Genomic DNA, 13,369 nt, shown 5'->3' on the forward strand with positions numbered 1-13,369 from the left:
GTCATGTAAAAATAAGGCAATGCTATGTATAATATAATTACTTTAGACAATGTATAATTTATTAAGACAATGATATGTATAAATTATAAGTGGATAATAAGTGTATATAACTTATATTTGTATATCTGAATGCCCACCCTTTATGGCCATAGGCACTCGCTTATGGCTATTAACCGTTAATAGCCATAAGCGGGTGTATCTTAGAAGAAAATAAAGATGATAATAACAATAAAAAGTAATAATAATTAAACTTTAATATCAAAATATTAAAGAATGATGTGAACAGTTTGTTAGTTATCTGTCCTTGACACTGATCTACAAAGTAAGGAGGGACTTTTCTAAGGAAGGAATTATTCTCCCAGTTCTCCATTGAAGAATGTGAGAATAGAAAAAAAAAAAAAAGATGCAGCATATATAACATGTGATTCATAAGTTCTGTGCGCAAAGGCATTGTCCTTTTGAGAGAGAGAGAGAGAGAGAGAGAGAGAGAGAGAGAGGATTATAATAAGAGAAAGAAAACAGAACCTTTCCCAAAGACAAGAAATTTGGTTGTTTCTGAGATGTAATTTTTCCAGACGGCTAACAACTTTTGATTAAACTTTAGAAGAACATTACGTGGAGTATTAATAAGAAAGCTTAATAAAGATACATTTCCACGTGGAGTATTTTAATTAATTTTTTGGAAAGCAAAAAAAAACAAAACAATTAGTATAATTGGAGCCCAAAACAATTAGTATAATTGGAGCCCAAATACCTAATAATAGTCAATTTCGGAAACACAATTTCTCCTATTCTTCAATGGGTAGAGTTCCATAGTGTCGTATACTATTTTAATATTTCCAGTGATACAATTTGGTCCACCATGGGTTAAGTTACAAAACTCCTAAACCCAAAAATCCAGGCACTAAAACGGATTTCGATATTGAAATTTTAGTTGTTGGGACTTTTTTTTTTTACTGCAATTGTATCAGTTGTTCTTTGAATACCAATAAATTAATTGAAATACAGGTGGAAAAGTGTCTTTATTAAACTTTCAAACTATTTTGATATTTTTAGTTTTGTTTGGTGCCAATGGACAGTATCTGGAGCCAATAGACAGTCCATGGTGCCATTGGACAGTATTGATATATTGTAACTATTAAACTAAGCAAAAAAATAAAGTTGTTATTCCACTGGAGGTACACACCTCCCATACAAAAGGGATAATGATATTTTGAACTTGCCCCGAGAAAAGAATTAATTATAATGTATTAGTAGTGTTTTAGGAGCATTAGCGACTAAGGCCATATCGCTATATTGCTTCGTATCTACTGTCTGTAAATTGCATGTGTTCTGTGGGTGATTTTCTGTTTGCTGGACGAAAAACCGGAATTTCTGGGAGAGAAAGCCATGCTACCCTCACATGAAACTAACTAACTCAGCCACGTTATGTAAAAGACCCATAAAATTTCCTCGCGTCATTGACAGGATTCGAATTGGGGTCTTTTCCACTCGGTGTGGGAGGGACAGTGATTCCACTAACTGTGCTGCCCACGAGGGTTTTATAATGTTAGGTCTACATTTACATATAATGCGTAAATTTCGACTTGATCTTTTCAAGCCATTTTTCACATATTTTCTGAAAACTCATGGAAAGTGGCTTTGATCCCATGCAGAACCATGCTTCACCATGGTCCTGCATGGGATCAAAGAGCTATTTATGGCTGAAAATGAATTTTCAAAAACAAAGATAAGGCTCTCTTAATATGAACATATATCAAGATTGCCATTTCTCCTTTTAACTCAAGAAATTCTTCTAAATAAAAATTAAGAACTTTGTATTTTCCTTAACATTGTTTGATTAGAGTATTTATAACTTCTAGCTTATCTTATATATCAATAAACAGTCTTCATGATTCACGTGCTGTTTTTAAAGTGTTCCAAAAAAAAAAAAAAAAAAAAAGAGGGCATTAAAATATCAGTTATATAAAAAGAACAATTGACACTTTCAAGTTATTTTTAATATCCCTACTAACGCTGAAGTTCCAACTTTGCAAGCATATCACATAGTTATCAGGTTCATATTTTGCAGTTGCCTAACAAAAACTGAACCACCTGACCAGATTTGATAGGACTTTCTCCATCTGCACAAAATCTGTAGTGTTGTTCTAGACGTTTCCTGAAATAAAATAATAAATAGGATATTATACATACCACTTTCATAAACCGGCGTGATTAAAATTAATAAAGTAACGTGACAAGGAAGATATTTCTTAATATTTCTTGACACCAGGTTTTTAAAATCAGTGTTTTTTACTATGTTTTAGACAAAATTATAATGCAAATTAAAAATCGTTTCAAAAGTATGAAGCTAGTACAAATTTATTTTGCAATATTAGAATCGAAAAAAATAATATGTCAAATAGTGATATATTAAGTGAGTGTGAAAATCTCATAAAAACGTATTCGTCTGTACTCTCTCCCCAACTGTCGATTCAATATTGTAATTTAATCACACTTAATAAATAAATAAATTTTCAGCAGTCACGGGTTTGAGCCCCGGTCACTCAAGCCACGTGTACTTATGCACCCGCGCGCCTGACCACTAGGCTACGACGGCCCTTTATTAAAGGAGATTTATCAGCAGACATGTCTATCAGACAATTTATTTATTTGTTAATTTGAAAATATAGGGCCCTAGAAAGTGACTTTTCAGAAATATTTACTTTATTTATGTTATTTTATTTTTTACCCTGCCAACTGCCTCTGCCGAAAGATCATTTAGTAAATTACGAATAATAAAAGATTATAAAAGAAATACTATCGGTCAAAGTAGACTGTGCAATCTTGCAACGTTGATCAATTTAGTGATCACTCAGTGTATATACGTTGAGTGATCACTAAATTATGAACACCTACCTGATACTTCGTTGGTCTTCCTTTTGCCCTCAGTACAGCAGCTATCCGACGTAGCATTGATTCAAGATTCAACAAGATGTCCGAAGCGTTCGGGAGGTATGGCCAACCAAGCTGTGTGTAATGTGGTCAGCAATGCAGGTATGGGGGTGATTGGTGTATCCAGACGCCTGATATGCCTTTCTATAGTGTCCCACAAGTGCTCTATGAGATTGATATCGGCGGAGTTCAGAGGTCAATTGATATACTGGAAGTCAGAACTGTGTTGACGTAGCCCAGTGGTCAGGAGCGCGAGTGCATAGCACGCGCTTCTTGAGTGGACCGGGGTTCAAGCCCGTGACTACTAAATACGATAAATATTTGTATTGACGATTTATTGTAAACTCTACTGACTTGGTTTTCGTGCCGGAGTATAAACAGAAAATTATTATTCCTGCACAACAAGTGCCCGATGGCTCGGCGTATTGTCATCTTGGAAGACACCATTGCCATCCGGGAAAAAGTGCAACATAGCGGGGTGTACACAGTCAGCAAGCAGTTGACGATAGCAGAGACCACTGATACGTTGTTTCACATGCACCAGGGGTCCAAGTTCCTGCCAGTGAAACATGCCCCACACCATACAACTGCCTCCACCGGCGTGCACTTTTGATACCATGCATGGTGGATGAAGAGCCTCATGTTGTTGACGCCAAATTCGTACATGACCATCCACGGTGTGGACTAAATAACGTGACTCATCCGACCAGCACACCTGCCAATCTTCTAACGTCCAACTTGCATGCTCTTTGCACCAGGAGACTCTTTTACGCCGACGAACCTTGGTTAGGAGAGGATGCCGTACGGATCGTCTGCTGGTATAGCCCATACGTGCGAGCGTGTGACGCATGGTCATGCCAGATATTGTCCCGGGTTGGCCCATGTTGTTTTGGATAGTCAACTCTTCAACAGTGCTGCGCCTGTTCGCCTGTACGAGACGTCGGACCCGGTGCTCACTTCTAACATCAACCTTTCGCTGACCTTTGTAGCTTTGCCGTCGGGTCGTTGTTTAATCATTTTGACACCAGTCCTGGTACACTTTAAGTACGGAGGCGAAAATTCTGGTTTTTCCGTCCAGCAAACAACAAAACGACTGAGGAATACAAGCGTTTACAGACAAAATATACTGATGTCTCCCAGCCATGAAAATATCATCAAAATCCTAAGGCAGTCCGGACAGCATGAAGGATGCTCAATCGCCTCTAAGTGCAGTTTCTGAATGGTCGGCAGAGTGTGTTGAGCTTGCATATTGACACACAACAATGGTACGAGGTAGCATGGGTCATCACATATCAACTTTTTTTGATGGTAAATCGCATATAAACTTTGAGGATTCGTGAGTAAAATCCTAAAACAACCAACCAACCTGTACACCTGAGATGGCACAGCATCAGTAGGCTCTAAGAGTTGAAAAACAGGATGAGTATTACTTTCTCAGTGCTTCTGAAACGAAACCTTGAATTTCCTTGGCTATGGTGATGCTGATGTCTTCATTATTTCAAGGAATTCAACATATATGTATGCATAAAAGATTCAGGTATTTCAAATATGTACTCTTATCACCTCAGGTTTAATGATAATCATTTTATAATATTATTATTACGTCGTTGTTTACAATAATATCAACCAAATTAGATTTTGCATTAATGAAATAAAACTTACTGTTTATCGATCACATTCATCGAAGCTATTTCAATGTGCTTCAAGAATATTTCTTTAGTTCGGAATATATTACTTAAAAGAGAACTCTTCCATTTAAAGGACACAATTTTCAGGTCGCCCAAATTTTTCATAGTCGTGACGAGATAAGTATAATTGTTTCCGTGGGTAAAGTCCCTAAATGAAAGAGAAATTAAAGCAGGAAAAGAATTAGATTAGGCTTTCATATGACAAAGACTCACAGACAGTATAAGTTTCTGAAACTAAAATAAGCTCTCTAAAAATTATATTAATGGCTAAAAATCGAAATCCGGCACCTCTCAATCCCTAACCTCCCGATTCAAATAGTTTATTGTAATTCTGTTGAGAATATCTGAGTAAATTTCACTTTTGTTGGTTATCCAACCACTTATAAGAGCAGATTTGGCCCATCAGTCGTCCGTAATACATTTTAGGTCATCATGATGAATGACATGGAACTTCCATCGTTCAAAATATCGATGATCTGTATAAACTTATTGATCAATGATCCATATAAACTATATAATTCAGTGATCACTGAATTATGACCACCTACTTAATAGCGTGTTGGGCTGTTGTTCGCATAACAGCACTATTTGCCCAGTCATCGAGGCCACTCAATGCCTAAAGACGTCCGTAGGATCTACATCCATTCTGCCTGCAAGGCTTTCCACAGTGTGGGAACAGATGACAGTTGGGTGTCCATACGCCTCACATCCTATTCCAAAACATCCTACAGGTGTTCAATTGAATTGAGGTCAGGAAAATTTGGAGGCCAATCAAGATGTGTCATATCTTCACTGTTTTCCTCGAACCACTCGTGCACAGTGCGGGACTGATGACACGGCACGTTATGGAATTGGAAGATCCCGTTTTTGTCGAAGAAAGATTCAACATGGAAGAGTGCATGGTCTCCTGACAGCTGCAGTAGTGCTCGCCAGTGTAATGTTAGTTCATACGCAACAGGGGTCCTAGTTCTTGCCAGCAAAACATGCTCCATATTAAACAGCCAACATCATCTGCCTGGACAGTGGGCACCATGCACGATAAGACCATGAACTCGTGTTGCTTATGCCAAACGAAGGTGTCTGTAGGCGTCTTGCACCAAGTATTTGGATTCATCCACCAGCGCACATTCGTTTCCAGTTCTCCAGTGTCAAACCAGCGTGTCGTTAGCACCACCGCATTTTCCCCAATGATGATCAGCATACCGCTGATCATCATTGGGGGAGTTTGCAAATGGCCGTCATTCAGTGTAGCCACGTGTTCTGGAGCTCCTGAATGTTGAGTTATTTAATGTGTTTAAAGTGTTTTCTTCCACTGGAAAAATGTACCAGCTAAAAGAACTTCGCAATTGGATTAAGTGAGTGAAAAATATTTGTTATTACGAGGGTTATCTGGACTGTACTCTCTCGTCATAGACCTAATCCCTTTAGGCTTAGCATTCTGCTAACGCTTTGCTGTAGTCAAACACGTATTGTTGACAGTTAGGCCTAGTGGATATTGCTGAGAATACGATATGTACATAGTTTTGATTTGGAGCAAATTCGTGCGCGTATAGTGTGTGGCAGCCTACGAATGAGCTCCGATTAAAATTAATAATTTGTGCGGTTATACTGTTTTGATTTTCGAGAAAGATGTTCTAAAGATGATCTGTCCGGTAATAATGCCAAATCGCCTGCATCTTCCTCAGGTAATGTTTTATTTATTTCTTGGCTGATTTTATCAATACAGTACTTCCAATTCCCGACTATAGAACAAAAGCAGTTGGCTACGCCGTCGGTTCCTCTCTCTAGGGCCACGCTCACCGCTGGCTACTTCTTCCCCCCACTTGTGTTCTGGGGATAACTCGGGGATTTTCGAGGCGTTGATGTGCGGCTTCAGATCATCACACGGGCCTGACGCTTTCGTTCGGCGGCTTTTTCAGTCCTCTTGAGGCGTAAAAAATTTCAACCCCGTTAAACCTCCGGTAGACCTTTCAGAAGAAATCAAATTACTCAGGAGCAACCCCTTACAATTGCTTTATTATAGCTTTATTGGTCTTTGACCCAAACCATACAACCCTTAGACATGAGCTCAAGAGAAACATCCTCATCGTCGGCTGACGAGAATGCTGTAGCAGACGATTCAGACCAAGTTGGCCTCCAGCCTCCCAAAGTGAACAAGTCCAAGAAAAAGAAACAGAAAAGTAAGAGGAGAGCAAAAACCAGAACACCCCGGTCTCCTCAAACCATACTAGAATTTCTCAACAAAGTGCCTCTTGATGAATCTGACCCTGTGATCTCATCTAAGTTTCAATTTAACACTTCAACGCCAGTAGTAGTTCGCCTAGCCCCTGTCCCTCCTACTCTGCAACCTTCACAGGCAAGCTCTCCCTACACTGGGAAATTACAGACCACTCTCTCTCCAACAGCTATAAGTGCTCCTGCCTCCCAGGCAGCTCTAGGGCCCTCCCCTAATCTAGCAGAGAGTCCTGGAACATTATCTGCAGCCAAACTATCAACCAATATTCCTACCCCATCAGGGACTCCTAAGACCTCCTCTGCCAAACAACCAGAGAGACCACGCAGAGCATTGGATCAGACTGAGGCAGAAGGCCTCCCCCAATCTAGAAAACTAACCGTCACAGTAACTACACCTTCTGCATACCCTACAACTCACAAACCTATAGATGAAGACTCTCCAACCCATCAAATAATATCTGCTTTACATAGGAATCTTGTGACCTTTCTTAATCAAGATAATAGTCGATTCAACAGACAAGCGGCAAGTTATGTTCAAGAACTCTGGGCCACCCTTGAATCTATTACCACTGCCCTCCTTATCGACAGCGAGAAACTAAAAACCACTAACGAGGAACTTAAGACAAGAACCTCCATCCTTGAGAAGGTGCTGGACACTCTACCGAATCTTCCTACACCACGGCTACAAGCATATAAAGAATGCGGGGCAAAACAAACGCCACAGCGCGTCCCGACATACTCGGAAGCGCTGAGGATCCCAATAGCAACGGAAACCCAACCAACCGCAGAGACGCACCAGAAGAGGAAAACACTGTTGCCAACACCAAACCTGGTGATACTCCGACCAAAGGAGACTGGCAAGATCCCCTCTAGTGAGGAATTAAAAACAAAAGTAATTAGTAATATGAGGGAGGACCTTAAAAATACAAGAATAAAAGGAATACGGAAAATGAGAGACGTAGGACTAGTAATTGAAACCGAAACTAGACAAGAAATACAAAGTATCATAGAAAACCCCAAAATAGACGCTCTCGGATTAACGGCCCAGCCGCCCAAAAGGAAGGGACCGTCAATAATAATCTATGACGTCAATCCAGAAGTCACAGCAGCCCAGCTGGCCGAAGAGCTCTACCTCAGGAATCTGCAAAAGGAAATACCAGACAAAGAAACACACGAAGTAATAACCACAAAGTTTCATATAAAGGCGAGAGGAGGAATAAACAACAACTGGAGTGTGGAGCTTATACCGGAAGCATGGCAAGTCTTAAAGGACAGAACAAGGGTATATATTGAGTGGGGCAGCTACCGATTCCGGGAGCGAGTGGTGGTTCCGAAATGCTTTAGATGCTGCAAGTTCGGACACACTACGCATGTCTGCACCCAGACAGTTCCAACTTGTGGACACTGCACAGAGAAGGGACACGCCTTTAAAGACTGTCCACACAAAGACAAGGAAGCCACCTGCGCAAACTGTAAGGCAATGAAAATAGAACACGCGCATTCAATCAAGGACCCGAAGTGCCCAGTCTACCTTAAAGCCAAAAGCATATACCAAAATAGAATCGATTATGGGGACAAGAAATAAAAAGTATAATATAGCAATGATTAAGATAATCCAGACTAACGCGCAACGAGCCAAAACAGTGGCAGACCAAATCCGGGTCAGGGCCGATGAGGAAGACACCGACATAATCATATTGCAGGAGCCATACGTTCACGCAAAGCGGGTGGTGGGGTATCCACTGCAATATAAGGCCGTCCACACGGAGGAGGACACCCCATGGGCAGCGGTCCTAGTCAGGAACACCAAAATCACTGCAACAAAAGTAACTCAACTGTGCACGACCTGGGCTGCCTGTGCCCAGCTCATTACAGCACTAGGCTCCCTATATGTAGTGGCCCTTTACAGCAGGCCAGGACAGGAAATTGAGACCACAATCAACTACCTGCGCCGTCTCCAAAACACTCTGCCGAATGAAAAAATAATTATAGGAGCGGATGTAAACTGTCGCTCTCCACTATGGCACAGCGTTACTGCCGACAGAAGAGGAACAACAAATGGGCAGCAACTCGAAAACTATCTGATAGGATCACAATTTGTTGTACTGAACCAACCGCACCATCTGCCAACATTCTGCAACACCCTCTGGGAGGCCACCATCGATATCACTCTAGCAACTAGGAACCTGGCGAACCACGTGACCGACTGGAGGGTGGAAGACGCTTGGACCACCTCGGACCATCGAGTCATCACCTGCAAAGTAACAAGAACGCTGCCAAGAACAACAGCAAATATACAAACACCCCACAGATACGCAGTTGCCAAGGCAGATTGGCCCCAATACAAAGAGCTACTAACTACAGCGGTTAACAACAAACCTCCGTCCCTAGATCCACAGAATAATCCGAACGAACTGCAGAAGGCAATTACTAAATTGATGATAGATATCAGCAACCAAACTATCAGGAAGAAACAACCCCGACTGGGCGCAGTCCCCTGGTGGACCCGGGACATTGCCATGCTCCGGCGACAAATGAACAAGAGTAGGAAGGACTTCCAGAGGGCCCGAAGAACATGGCCAGCAAATGAGGTTGAAGCCCTGAGGCAAATATATAGACAAATAAGAAACCGGTACACTGACGCCATAAAGACAAGTAAAAGACGCTCTTGGGAGTCCTTGGTCTCCACAGCAGGGAACAATGACCCCTGGGGCATTGTCTACAAAGTAACAACCAATAGACTGCCTAGGGGGGAGGTGATTTCTACCACTAGGACTCGGCAGGGAGATCTCACCACAACCTGGGAGCAGTCGATGAATAACATACTCGACAGAATATATCAAAAACCAAATATGTTAACTATGCCAGGTCAGAAACAGACATGCTACAGAAACGATAACTACAGAAACCAGGCGATTGAGCCTCCCTTCACCCTGGATGAACTCAGCGTGGCCGCTAGTAGGGTCAGAAATAGAAAATGCCCGGGCCTCGATCTTATTGAGCCTGAAATACTGAAGAAAACCGTGGAATACAATCCGCACCTACTCCTAACACTATACAATAGATGCTTGGAAACAGGACATTTCCCAACTGCATGGAAAACAGCAAATTTAAAACTAATACTGAAAAATCCTACCAAAAATCCAGAATTTCCGGATTCATATCGACCCATCGCACTGCTCCCAGTGGCAAGCAAATTGTTTGAAAGATTACTCCATGTGAGAGTTATAAAACACTATGAAGCGGCAGGCCTACATGCCAGAAATCAGTATGGCTTCAGACCAGGATCCTCAACCGTGGACGCACTGGGAAACTTGCTAAGGATTTTCCAGGATTGTAGACGAAAGTATCTGCTGCTCATCTCTGTTGACTTTGCTGGGGCGTTTGATTCACTTTGGTGGCCAAGCGTCCTGGCAAGGTTGAGGGAGGCTGAGGTGCCTCTTAACCTCTACAAAGTAATCGAAAGCTATTTAACACAAAGAAGAGTGGAAATCAATGTACACTATCAAAAAATAACAAGAGAGGTGCACAGAGGATGTCCGCAGGGATCGGTGCTTGGGCCGCTTCTGTGGACAATGGTCCTCGATGAATTCCTGACTACGGACCTGGGTTCTGTGGCAGTACACGCCTTCGCGGACGACTTGACATTGACGGTAGAGGCGGACTCCAGGGCCCAATTGGAGACGCTGGCAAATCAGGCACTGCAGCGGCTGCAGCAATGGGCATCAAAGAACCAGCTGAAAATATCGTCAGACAAGACCTCATCGATCCTGCTAAAGGGGACTCTGCAACTACGACGACCCCCGCAAATTAAAATCAACAATGTAACAATCAAATTTGTGAGCCAACTGAAGTATCTGGGCGTTATCCTAGATAAAAACCTGACGTTCCAGCCGCATCTGAAATATATCAGAAGAAAAATCAGAGGATACTCTGGACTGGTAACCAGAATCACAAGGAAAGATTGGGGACTCAAGAAAAAAGCACTGATGCTTTACTATAAAACAACCTTCCTGCCTGCAATCACCTATGCAGCAGCGGTTTGGTATCCAAAAACGACACTGGTAGTCAACAAAAGAACACTAGAAATGACCCAAAGGACCATACTGCTATCAAGCACGGTAAGTACCCCAGCATTGCAGGTACTTGCTGGAGCGCTCCCTCTGGACCTGGAGGCAGTTCAGGCCGGGCTACTGTTTTTGCTGGCCAGGGGAGTGGCCGCTACCCACCAAGGATACACGACTGACCCGGCGGGCAACCTAAAACACGAAAAAAATAGGCTACAGACCCACCTCCTAGATCTTTGGCAGAGAAGATGGACAGAGACTACAAAAGGCGAAGTAACAAAAAGATTTCTACCAGACCTCCAGAAAATATACCTAAAGCAGCCACCGTGGTACTTCCCAGGGTACCATATGACAACACTATTAACCGGACACGGACCCTACAAGGAGAAGCTGTTTGGCTTCCGACTTGTTGAGGACCCCAACTGCATATGTGGAGAAAGTGAAAGCTGGAGCCACATAGTCTATGATTGTCAACACTATGAAGACCTCAGAGGGCTACTAATAACAAGGTTAAGATACTTCCCAAAAGGACTGGAGCACCACTTCCTGGACACTGAGGATGAATATAGGGCACTCTCCCAGTATGCGCAAGACTTATTCACCAGGAGAAAAACACTAATAGCTATCTACAGCAACGTACACAGAGATTGACAAAAATCGGCGCCAAATGTGACAAAAAAACTGAAACCTTGCAGAGGACCAGTACTTGGAAAAGAAGAGTGCTGATCACACGGAAGAGAAAAGCAAGGACGGGGGAATGCAGCACAGACAGTAGAGAACAGACTAAACGCAGCACAGTTGCAAACAGCTTGATGGCGATCTGAAGAGGACACCCTCGCCCTCTTCACCTATTATTCCCACTTCCTTGGGGGGAGGGGACATTTTTTGTTCCTTCTCCTCCACCCCCAAACTTCTACTCTGGTGGGGCATGGGCATGCCCCACTGAAAACTGGGGCTATCTACTCTATTGGCCCCATATTTCTGTCTTTTCCCCCCAATCTTCGGTCTCCCTCCCCTCTCTACCTTCATCATAGCGAAAGCCCCACACGTCAAAAACTAAATATGATAAAATTACCTTACGCCCAAAACTCGGCCTAGCAAACCAAAGCGACATTACTCCAGCGCAGATTTTTTATTTACTTATATATTTATTTTTATTATTTTTTTTTATTTATTTATTTTTTTTTATTATTTTTTTTTATTTTATTTATTATTTTTTTTTTTAAGGTCCTAGCCGCCGAAATCCCAGGAAATTAAGCGGCAGGACCTGCCAGAGTGAATCTACAGCTACTGGGTTCCTGGTCTGCCTCCACGGGGCGTAAGTGGGACAACGTTGGGCCTCAATAGGGGTCCAACGGCTAAATGACCAGATGAACAACGGTACAGAACACAACACATGAACAATTCCCACACACTTTTAAATCTCTGGCATTTCCCAGTGAACTGGTTCACCACAATGAAAGCAACGCGGAGATGGGGGAAACCCCTGGTGCCGTAAGACAACAACACACACTTACACTTACACTTACTTACACTGATCATCATTGGGTAAAATGCGATTGTCTACTGTGGAACCCCCATAAGTCTGAATGTGCTGCCTATCGTCATTTGAGACATTGTTCTTGCATTCCCATTATTGTATTGCCATATGTCCGGCTTTTTATACTGCGAGCTATGCGACAGTGTCCATTACCAATGGGGCAGTCATAATTCAGTGATCACTGAGTGCATTTGCTTTCATTGTTTGGGGGTCACTTTCCCTAAAAAGCTGCCCCCTGGTTTCCCTTGTCCTGGGCTTGCTCCTGCAACGAAGGATTTTGCATGCGTTTGAAAACTTTTTGACTGTCCCTTATGTATAAATATATTTACAGATACATACATCCATTTCGATTTTGAAGTGTACTCACCTGGTGGGTAAAGAGAATACTTCGTCATCATTTTTACCATTCACTGTTAACTGAATTGTTCCCTTCTGATTTCTATGATATACGCTGGGGACGTGAAGCTCTATCGTCACATGGTAGTGAGTCACTGAAAAATGATGGTAATGTATATTTTTTCTGTGTAGGATGCTAACCTTTAAAAGTTTAGAGATTAAAATGATAATTAACAGACAATGACAAAAACAGTAAAGAAAATTCATACGCAAGTTGAAAGGAACTGCGAAGTACTCTATACAAAATGGGTGTCACAAAACGCTCATAACTAACTGCTTTATTACCGGATGATGACTGGAATTGTGCACACATTAACATCACTCAAAGGGCTGAAGTATATATACTGAGTTGGGTTTGCATTAGTAACATCTGCTTAGTACTTCATAGGGCCACCTTTTGTCCGTAATATAGCCAGTAAACATCTTGTCATGGACTCCACAAGGTGCTGCAAGGTGTCCTGTCGTAGTGCCCCATGCGTTTACAGTGTCCATGTGTCCAGTAATTCCTG

The sequence above is a fragment of the Mastigoproctus giganteus genome, chromosome 14, assembly GCF_048544385.1.
Source record: "Mastigoproctus giganteus isolate SK-2022 chromosome 14, ASM4854438v1, whole genome shotgun sequence".
Classification (NCBI taxonomy): domain Eukaryota; kingdom Metazoa; phylum Arthropoda; class Arachnida; order Uropygi; family Thelyphonidae; genus Mastigoproctus; species Mastigoproctus giganteus.